This window comes from Colossoma macropomum, unplaced genomic scaffold (genome assembly GCF_904425465.1).
Source record: "Colossoma macropomum unplaced genomic scaffold, Colossoma_macropomum, whole genome shotgun sequence".
NCBI lineage: Eukaryota > Metazoa > Chordata > Actinopteri > Characiformes > Serrasalmidae > Colossoma > Colossoma macropomum.
This window is the reverse complement of record NW_023494800.1, coordinates 29160433-29172523: the sequence shown is the minus strand read 5'-3', so window position 1 is coordinate 29172523 and position 12091 is coordinate 29160433.

The window sequence follows — 12091 nt, the reverse complement described above, 5'->3', positions numbered from 1 at the left end:
GTTGTATGTGCATCCTAGTCTGTACCTTCAGAATCGCTCCTTGTACAGCTTCAGCTTCTACACGAGGCAGTGGATCTCACCATGTTGTTGTCTTTTCTGTGGAACGGGGTGGACCCAGAGTGTGCATTGTTTAGCTGCTGTGCTACATTCATCATTACTGCTACTCAAGAAATAATTTCTTCTTCTTCATCCTCCTCTTCCTCCTTAAAATGTCATTGTTAGAGTCAAGACAAGCTTCCATTTAGTTTCTGCCTAAAATTGATTTTGCTGATTTCTGTAGATGATGAGAACTTAGAAGGCATCTACAAATGACATTGCAACTTGCAATCATTGGGGTCCAAGCACTACACGTCATCTTTAGGGCCCATTGAACACTTATTCTCTTCCAGTGTTTTCAGAGTATTTCACTAAAAATCACAGATGTACTTGGTGTAAATAGGCCTTTAACCTTCAACTCTGTGTTTTTTTTTTATTGTGCTGTTGTCTTTAGTTTGTCTTCGAAAAGACTAAACATGTGCGGTTATGGCGGTGACATGCCAAACAATGCGGTCATAGTACCCTCGCAGTGTTACTGTGTTCCCTGCAGCCCTAAAGACAAACATCAGCAGAGGCCATATAAACAATCTTGTGGGACACTGAAGCAGGACTGTAACTGATGAAGAAACCTACTGACCTACCTACTGAGTGGCAGCAGATGGTATCTGTCCCTGTCTTCACTGTTTAGTTCTGAACTTTGTCATCATGAATGTAATAAGAAAGAAGTCCATGTTTAACCCTCTGGCGTCCACAAACTCACCCGTGCATCAAATTTGATGTTTCTATGTATGTCTATCTTTGTGATCATATGGCACAGAATGATTCCAACACTTCCTGAATCTGTAGAGTCGCCCTTTCCATTCCATCTTATCGAGATCATACAAGACTCACATCTGGAGTTATGAGCCTATGAAGAGGGGCTGAGATACACGTCATCTGCCTCTCACCATGTGGAACTGGTGGATTTGTGAAACTGGTGGATTTTGTGAAACTACATTCTGTGTGAAACTGACCAATGGACACTCAGGAAATCACTAAGGACTGACCATCACGCCAGACACCCTTCAGTCTTCATTCAGTCCACTTCGGAGACACATGTGAAATGGCGTGCAGAGAGTTTACAGCTGCTGAAGTTGCTGCAGCGGTTTTGGAAAGTAGTGATGAAGATAACGGAGCATTTTGATATGAAACATAAGAGAATCATGTTATATGAAAAGCCTTTAAAGGCGAGTTTAAGACAAGATGCAATAATCGAGTAAATGCCCTTAGACCCCAGAATAAATTGCAAATATTTCAGGGCAAGACTGGATATATTTTACTGAATGACTGAAGATCATGTCTGAGGGGGGCCGTCAGTGTTTTGATTTGGAGTAGGTCAAACAAGAACTGATCTTTTTCAGGGGAGAGAGAGAAGTACTGTGGGCCTTGGCACTAGACCAACATTTCGGGCTCCATTTGAGACTCGCTCTAACAATTATAAAACACCTAAAATCATTCTGTAATACATTTCTGTAAAAGTCAGTGGAAATGCATAAATCACTCGTTAAACACAGGTTAGGGGGTAAAGGGTCTCTTTGTACTTGTTAATCATCAGGGTGATTTTGTTTCATTTGCGGGCTGGATTTCTGAAAAGCTGCTTTGGAACCACATTGAAGGAAGCACTGTAAAACTAAAACTGAACTGAATCTGATCCAGTACAGTTTGAGCTCCAGTGAGGGATCTCAAATGGGTCCACAGCTAAAGTCCTATGAACAGGGATGGCCAGTGTCCACTTGATTTCAGTGCACACAGTGTTAAGGTCCAACTCACGTGCTATGATTATGCGGTAACACTTCACTTGAACCCTGAACGTAACACTGACCTAACCAGAGGTGGATAGTAACTAGTTATATATCATTGCTGTCCAAAGAAAAACAAATATCTCCAAAATGGTAACTTTACAAGAGAGGGCAAAAACACTCTTACCTTTCAATGTAAGTCTATGTAAAGAGATTGTATTCCAAGTGATTTTCGAGCATTTCTGTTTGTCCACTTATTATGAAACTTTCTCACAACATAAAGGACAGCTGGTGTGTTGAAATGATGTAGAAAAATAAAAACCGACAAAAATTGACATACATGGTTTTCTATGGACAGCGGTGGTATACCCGAGTACATGTACTTCAGTAAAATACTGATGGATTTGAACTCTCCTAAATGTTTACATGTCATAATACTTCTACTTCTCCTTTTTACTAGCCATTCATATTTAGTTTTTGTGTTTGATTTCATTCTGGGTTTTTTGGTGACGACATCAGTACCACTCTGTGATTGGTCACTTCTCCAACATTGGAGCTTTGCCATTTTATTTTACACCAAAAGAATCCCAAAAAGAAAAAATAGAGACGGCCTTCAGCTCCTGTTCTGACAGAAGTGACCAAAGAAGTTCCACTGCAGTTCTACCAGTTACTCCATACTTAAGTACCTTTTTGACCTGATACTTTCATACTTACGTTTTGGGAAGGTACTTTTACTTTTGCCATTATTTCACTCAAGAAAAAATACTTTTACTTGACTATTGGTTTAGCTTAAACATCTTAGGGCAGAAGTCATATGCTGTCATGACATTAAACATTATGATATCTAACATTACAGTTACAGTAATGGTAACATGACACTGTCATGGCAACTCATGACGGCATATGACATCTGCTATGACATGTTTATGGCATGGTTATGTCAATGTTACATAGCAGAGTTGAGGCTATGGGTTAGCACTGTGTCCTCTAATGATCACATGCTAATTTCAGCTACAGTTTCTGCATTTGGTGGAAGAAATAAGACAAGATTATTACTTTAATATCCACTGACTTGGAATAGCAGCACTTTATTAAGCAACCAGGCAAAAATAGGCACATGGCAACACAATGAAACTGTGGGGGGGAAGTCACAAACAGCCACCAGCTTACCCTGATGGTGACCCCCCCCAGACACAAAACCCCCAACTAAACCCACTCCCCGACACACAGAACATCACAACCAACATGTCACACACATTTAACTAACAAACATCAACATAAACAACAAAACGGTACCTTTATAACTGGGGCGTGAGCCTCCCATAAGCCATCGTGCAGCTCTTTGCTATGCCAGCTCCTGGTTAACAACAACATTAGACAACATAGAGTCCCTGTCTGTTCATTTATCAGTACCTGGTTGGAGGTACTAGATAAGTACCATTCCTATGATCATGATTTTACAAGCAGATGCTTAGGAGCCATAGAATCTAGCCTTAAGCTGGGCTGAGAGGCCACTGTGGACCAGACTGGACTTCAGTATAGCAAAACACTAGGATTTCCCTACTGGGTCCAAATGATCTCAGCCAAGATGTCAAATACAGGGCATCCTGGGGGGTCCAGGACTCCCTAATTAACCTCTTGGACCCCCTGAATCTCTCAAAATTCAGTATCAAAATTCTCAGGCATTCTTGTAAATAAACCTTTTAGGACATTATACTGTCCATTAAGGAAAAACAGGCGCTCAAATACAAATTCAGGGAAAGGTCATTGTTTAGCTGCTTCACCCACAAATCAGCGAGCTTCTGTCTTTAGTATTCTTAACTAACTAGAGATGCAGTACTGCTCTGCCTTAGGGTGGCACTGTAGCAAACCCAGTTGGTCCTTCGTAACCTAGCAACTGTAACTAGGCCCAGGACAGTTCTGAAAAACTTTACAGTGTGCCGCAGCATATTTGTAAATCTGAAAACCTGCCCAATTTCCCAAATAAATGGTAGAAAGAATGAATTGCTACTCATTTCTCAAACACAAACAAAAGAGATGTATAAAATCTTAATATGATCTTAATATGAGGAAAAGCGCATTACCAGACTAGACAAGAGCATTTCCAGAAAAAGAATTGCTAAATCTGTTTGCTGCCATTGAAGGTAGCAACAGCACCACTATGGCAAGTAAGTTAGTAGCCAGCCAATGAGACCCCTGAATACCAGGGGTTATTGCACACACTGATCTCAGCCACCCTAAGAAGTAGATGTTTTGTTGAATTTTAATACAAATATGGCCCACATGGCAGCTCTGAGTCAATGCATTATCCACACGTAGAGCCAAATACTTAAAAGATGATGTTTATTTAATGGATTGATTATGGCTAGGCCTGTGGAATGCCAGGCTTGTGAAATGCAGCAGAGGGGGTGGGTGCTTGAGGACCCCCATACTGAGAGGAGTGGAGTGAGGGAACAAAAGGCGGGGAGAAGGAAGGATGAGGAGAGGCTCCCAAAATAAACAGGAGAAAGGAGAACTGGCAGGGGGTGCGAAAGACAAACACAAAGACGCACAGGTGCGGCTGGGATCAGCAGCTACACACAACACCTGATCTCACATAAAACACACAATACAATACACACACACACCCGCACACATACACATATTGTTAAAATCATGTATAATGCAGCCCAGATGTGTTGCGACACACATATCTGAGTAACACACTCACTGTACAAGTTTAAACATTCATTGTGTTACAAACAGTGTGTTACGAACATTAGAGTAAACCTGTAACACAGGTAAGGTTTAATATGATACTAGCATAGGAGTTATGATGAAACATGTTGAAAAATGATGAAACATGATGAAAAATGTTACAGTTATTAGAGTTAATGTTAGTAACCTGCACCTGCGTAACACTGTAACATACTTAGAATGTTAGTGACATTAGAGTTATGGCATAGCATGCTAGTTATGTTACAAACATAAGAGTAACACTGTAATAATGTGATTATATTACCTGCATTACAATTACAGTCTAACACAGTTAGTATGTTACCATTGAAGTTACAATGTAAAACAATCAATATGTTGAAGTTATCAGAGTTGGGGTGTAACGTGGTGTGTTACATGCATTAGAGTATAACATGTTTGGTATGTGATGAACATTATTGTAACACTGTAACACAGTTATTATGCTACCTGCATTAGAGTAACACTGTAACATAGTTATTATGTTACCAGCATTAGAGTTACAATGTAAAACAATCAATATGTTGAAGTTATTAGAGTTGGGGTGTAACATGGTATGCTACACGTATTAGAGTTATTGTTATCAACACTGCAACACTGTAACATAGTTATCATGTTACCTTCATTAGAGTAACACTGTAACATGATTAGTGTGTTACCAGCATCAGTTACAATGTAAAACAATTAATATGTTAAAGTTATTAGAGTTGGGGTGTGACATGGTGTGTTACATGCATTAGAGTATAAAATGCTTGGGATGTGATGAACATTATTGTAACACTGTAACACAGTTATAACGTTACCTGCATTAGAGTAACTCTGTAACATGGTTAGTACGTTACAAGCATTGAAGCTACAATGTAAAACAATCAATATGTTAAAGTTATTAGAGTTGGCGTCTAACATGGTGTGTTACATGCATTAGAGTATAAAATGCTTGGGATGTGATGAGCATTATTGTAACACTGTAACACAGTTTTTATGTTACCCTGCATTACAGTAACACTGTAATACAGCTAGTATGTTACCAGCATCAGAGATACAGAGTGACACAATCTGTGCAGTGTTTATCACAGTAATATTTATGGGGCTCTTTACACATCTGTAAATCTCTCAGTGACACACACACACACATACACACAGCGACAAACACACATTCGCTCATTCAGTCACAGACACACGCACACACATAGGTCTGCTATTGTCCTTTTATCACTAATAAAACACAAGCACTCTCCTGTGATTACCTTCCAAAGGGAAACCTCAGGTCACAAAGACCATGAAAGCCTTCGATTCTTACCACAAAGGAAGAGGAGAGAGAGAGAGAGAGAGAGAGAGAGAGAGAGAGAGAAGTAAGATAAGTGCTTCTACATGTTCACGTTTTATTAGAAACAGACCACTGAAGAACATACACACACACACACACATAAGTGTTGGGAAACATACAGCCTAACAGTGCGACCTAAATATCCAGCCAGAGGGTAATGGAGACATAAATATGAGCAGAGTTGGACAGAATATGCAGAAAAAGTAGTGATGGTTGAATACTGAATGTTAATTTACTGTCTTAAATGTATTCAATAACTTTGACTGGGCCACGAGCCAAGGACTTTACTGTGCGATAGCAGAATGTGACTGGGCCACAAGCCGGGGGACGTTGCATTGTTACAGCAGAGTTTGACCGGGCTACTAGATAGTTTGACTGGGCTGCAAATCAGGGACTTACACTATGATAGTGGAGTGTGACCAGCCATGAGCCAAAGACTTTACACTGTGTTTGCAGAGTTTGACTGGGCCATAAAAAAGGGGCTTTGCACTGTGAAAGTAGAGTTTGACTGGGCTGTGAGTTGTTCCATATAGTGGAGTTCGCATGGGCTGCGATTTGGGGCCTCTACACTGTTACAGCAGAGTTTGACTGGGCTGCTAGTCAGTGACTTTACACTGTGATAGTGGCGTTTAACTGGGCCATGAGCTGGGAACTTTATACTGTGATAGCAGAATTAGACTGAGCCATGAGAAAGGGACTTTGCACTGTGAAGGCAGAGTTTGACTGGGCCATGAGCCAGGAGCTTTACACTGGGAAAGTGGAGTTTTACTGGGCCATGAGCCAGGGGCTTTGCACTGTTATAGTGGAGTTTTCCTGGGCCGCAGGCAGGGTACTTTACACTGTTATAGCACAGTTTGACTGGGCTGCTAGTCAGCGACTTTACACTGTGATAGTGGCATTTGACTGGGCCGTGAGCCAGAGACTTTACACTGTGATAGCAGAATTAGACTGGGCCACAAGCTGGGAACTTTGCATTGTGATAGCAGAATTAGACTGGGCCACAAGCTGGGAACTTTGCATTGTGATAGCAGAATTAGACTGGGCCATGAACTGGGGACTTTGTGCTGTTATAGTGGATTTTGACTGGGCCGCAAGTTGGGAACTTTACACTGTTATAGCACAGTTTGACTGGGCTGCTAGTCAGCGACTTTACACTGAGATAGTGGCATTTGACTGGGCCGTGAGCCAGGGACTTTACACTGTGATAGCAGAATTAGACTGGGCCACAAGCTGGGAACTTTGCATTGTGATAGCAGAATTAGACTGGGCCATGAACTGGGGACTTTGTGCTGTTATAGTGGATTTTGACTGGGCCGCAGGCAGGGGACTTTACACTGTTATAGCAGAGTTTGACCGGGCTACTAGTGAACGACTTTACACTGTAATAGTGGAGTTCTACTGGGCTGCGAGTCAGAGACTTTGCTATGTGCAAGTAGAGTCTGACTGGGCTCCAAGCAGGGGACTCTGCATCGTGAGCCAATCTGTTGTAAACATGCCTACTTGCCTCCCACAGCAGTGCTGCAGTAATATCTAGTGTACAATTTTCCAGCTTAAAACACTAGGAAAACACCATTCTGATGATGTATCTTGAGGCTAGCAGGAGCTTAAAAACTCAAAAACTGCGGCTGCTTTGAAGTGGAGTTTTGAGGGGCAGGCTGTTAGAAATGTTGGCAGTTCCAGAAAGAAGGACGTCATATAGCTAAAGTTACCGTTAAGAAGCTGAATATCTTATTGCAGCCATTCAGTGGAGAGAATTGATTACTCAAACCACAGAAACGACAGAGACTCATGTACTCCAAAGGCTGTTTGTAGGAAAGTGAGGTCAGTTCAGAGAAGATTACTGAACATTTAACATTTTTCCATTTTCCACCCAGTGGGGAGAGAGAGAGAGAGAAAGAGAGAGAGAGGTGTGGGATTCACTGGATTAGATTGTACTTGTTAAAGCCAATCAGCAAAGTAAACAGACCCTGATCACCAAAGCGTGTTTACAAACAAATGGAGGTCTTTTTACAACACACACACACACACACACACACACACACACACACACACACACACACACACACACACACACAAACAGGCTGGCTAATGTTTTTCTCATTTAGTGTCATAAAACAGAGAGACTCACCATTTGGCAGCACTACTGAATAATCTTGTTCTCACACATTATTACAAATCTTTTCATTTTAAAAGCTGTTAGGTACACTAACTGTCCAAAAGTATTTAGACAGGCCTTCTCCTGAGTGAGTTCAGCTACTTTAAGGTCACCCTTTGCTGACAAGGCTTGTATAATCTCCATAGAAAAGCACTGACCGATAGAATGGGATGCTCTGTAGCAGCTGCACATGATCCAAAGGTCACCATGCCCAAAGCCAAGTGTTGGCTAGAGGGGTGTAAAGTGGAACTGTGTTTTCTGGAGTGATGGAGCTCCATCCAATACCTCTGGGATGAGCTGGAGTGACCCAGAACTGACCATCCAACATCAGTGACCTCACAGCTATGTTAAAACACTGAGTGTAAAGTCTTCCCAGAAGAGCAGAGGCTGTTTCTGCTCCTGCTCTGTCTGTCCTGTCATCACCTGACCCGCAGGAACAATAGCGCACAGCGAGTAAAGCTCTCGTCACCACAACACCAGCTGATCCTGACTGACCCCTTCCTTCTGTCTCCTCTACTGTCATTTCCGTCCTTACGCTGCCCTGACCATTCCCTCTTCTCCTCTCCTCTGCCTTTCTCTTCTACTTCTCTCCTCTTCTCCTCTTCCATTTACCTCCCCTTCTGTATCTTCTTGTCTCGTCTCCTCTCTTCTCTCTCTCTTCATTTTTTTCTTTTCTGTCTTCTTGTCCTCTCTCCTTTCTTCTCCTCTCTTTCCCCTCGATCAGTTTCTGTTCTCCTCCTCTATTTATCTCCCCCGTCTCATTTTGTCTCATTTCTTCGTCTCTTCTGTTCTCACTTCTCATCCGTTTTCCTGTCTGTCTTCTTCTTTCTTCTTTTCTTTTTCTCTCTTCTCCTCCTCCATTTTCCTGCCTTCCTCTCTCTTCTCTCTTCTCTTTTACGTCCCTGCCTTCTGGTCTTTGCTCTTCTCTTTTTCCTCCTCTTTTTTCTTCTCCACCTTTCTCTTCTCCTTCTCTATTTCTCTCTGTTTCCCTACTTTCAAGTCTCTTCTCTTCTATTCTCTTCTCTTCTCCTCTCTTTTCTTCTCTTCTCTTCTCTTCTCTTCTCCCCTTTCTCTTCCCTTCTCCTCTTTTATTTCTCCACTTTCTTGTCTCTTCTCTTTTATGTCCCTGCCTTCCTGTCTTTGCACTTCTCTTTTTCCTGCTCTTTTTTCTTCTCCTCCTCCTTTCTCTTCTCCTTCTCCATTTCTCCCTATTTCCCTACTTTCATGTCTCTTCTCTTCTCTCTCTTCTCTTCTCTTCTCTTCTGTTTCCCTACTTTCTTGTCTCTTCTCTTTCTCTGCTTTCCTGTCTCATCTCTTCTCCTCCACTTTTCCCTACTCTCCTCTCTTCTCCTCTCTTTACCCTCCTGTCTTCTTCTGTCTTGTTATTCCTCTCTTCTCCCTTCATCTTAACTTCTTTTTTTCTTTTTCTCTCCTTCCTTTTCCTCTATTCTCTCCTGCTCTCTTCTTTTCCCCGTCTCCTCTTCAAATCTTCTTTCATCTTCTCTTATCTCTTCTCCTCTCTTTTCTTTTCATTTCTTTTCTTTTCTTTTCTTTATCTATTCTCTCCTCTCCATTATATGAATTTGAGGCAGTAGATACATTGATATGTGTGTGTGTGTGTGTGTGTGTGTGTGTTTGTGCATGTGTGTGTGTGTGTGTGTGTGTGTTTGTGCATGTGTGTGTGTGTGTGTGTGTGCGTGTGTGTGTGTGTGTGTGTTTGTGCATGTGTGTGTGTGTGTGTGTGTGTTTGTGCATGTGTGTGTGTGTGTTGGCTGCTGTTCCAGTATGTCCCTCAGCCTGGAAGAATCTGATTGATGCAGTAAACAAACAAATCAGGCTGACATGTTTGTGTGTGCAAACACTTTAAGACCAAATTATAAAAAGGCTAGTATTTCTGTTTAATCTGCTGTTCTCTGTAAATGATCTGATTTCTCAAAGTTATTTTTGCATTAACTTGATATGTAAAGAATGTGATGTAACAAAGACACAAATTCATTGATTTTTCAGATTGTTTTACAAACCTTTTGTACAAATTGATGTCAATCTCTTGATGATCCAAATTGCGCTCTGAATGAGCTGTGCATCTTATATAGGCAAAGCATGTATATTTACATAGCACACTTCATACACAAAGGCAATTCAGGTGCTTTACAGTACTGTCCCACTTCTGACACTAGTGTGGCATATGCAAAGAAGAACACACGGGAAACATTGCGCTTTAAAGGTGAATGCACTTTTATTGAACACAGCAGCAGGAGAGAACCACTGCTCAGTGCTGCTGAAATGGCTGAGATAGCATGATGCTATCATTAAACTAACAGCGACAACAACAAGTTATTTACAGTAAAAGTCTCTCTTACGGCAAATGCAATGCTTCACAAGAGCCTCCTTGCATGGCTGCTCTGCATAGCCACACCTCCAGCGTGCCCACAGCAGTGTGAGCCAGTAGCAGGATGTTACAGTACATTTCCTCTAAATGATGGAGAAAAGAACAAGGAAAAGGAAAGATCAAAGTTTGCCAAAACTTTCTCCAAAACACTCTCAGAACAACTACAACCCCATTTCCAAAAAAGTTGAATGTAAGTAAAAATAGAATGCAATGATATGCAAATCATTTAAACCCTATATTTAATTGAAAATAGTACAAAGACAACATATGAAATGTTAAAACTGAGAAATGTTATTATTTTTTGAAAAATATATGCCCATTTTGATCAATTGCTGTAGTTTTGAAAATGATATGTTTTCTCATTCTTGTTCGATACAGGATTTCAGCTGCTCATCAGTTCAGGGTCTCCTTCGTTGTATTTTTCATTTCATAATGCACCAAATGGTTTCAGTGGTGACAGGTCTGGACTGTAGACAGGTCAGTTTAGCACCCGGACTCTTTTAATACGGAGCAATGCTGCTTTAATACATGCAGAATGTGGTTTGTGATTGTCTTGCTGAAATAATCAAGACCTTCCCTGAAAAAGACGTCGTCTGGATGGCAGCATATGTTGCCAAAACATGTATATATCATTCAGCATTAATGGTGCCTTCACAGTTGTGCACGTCACCCATGCCATGTGCACTAATGCCCCCCTATACCATCATGAATACTCACTTTTGAACTGTGCATTAATAACAAGTTGAGTGGTCTTTAGCCCAGAAAACACAGTGTCCATGATTTCCAAAAAGAATTTCAAATGTTGATTCATTGGACGACAGGACACTTTTCCACTTCCCCTTCAGTCCATTTTAAATGAGTTTAGGCCCAGAGAAAGTGGCAGCATTTCTGGATCCTGTTTATATCTGGTTTCTTCTTTGTGTTTTAGAGTTTTAACTTGCATTTGTTGGTGCAGCAACAAACCTTTTCACAGACAGTGGTTTTCAGAAGTGTTCCTGAGCCCATGCAGTGATTTCCACTACAGAATCATGTCTGTTTTTAATGCAGTGCCGTCTGAGGGCCCAAAGATCACGGTCAGCAAATACTGGTGTTTTGGCCTTGTCCCTTACATACAGAGATTTCTCCAGATTCTCTGAGTCTTTTAATGTTATTATGTTCCGTAGATGATGAAAAACAAAAGTTATTTGCTGTTTTATGATGAGAAACGTTATTCTTGAATTGTTGCACTGTTTGATGGTGCAGTCTTTCACAGGGTGGTGAACCCCTCCTCATCTTTTCTTCTGAAAGACTCAGCCTCTCTGAGATGCTCTTTATACCCAATCATGTTACTGACCTGTTACCAATCAACCACCAGGTGTTTTTTCAAGCATTACACAACTTTACCAGCCTTTTGTTGCCCCCGTCCCAACTGTTTTGGAATGTATTTTTGTCATCAAATTCAAAATGGGCACATATTTTTCACAAAAACAATAAATGTCTCAGTTTTAACATTTGATATGTTGTGTTTGTACTATTTTCAATTAAATTTAGGGTTTAAATGATTTGCACATCATTGAATATTGTTATAATTTACATTTTGCACAGCATCCCAAACTTTTTGGAAATGGGGTTGTAAAATTCCAAGCTTTTGGCAGGCAAAGAATTTCAAGTGTTGCTATGTTGTAACTAATTGT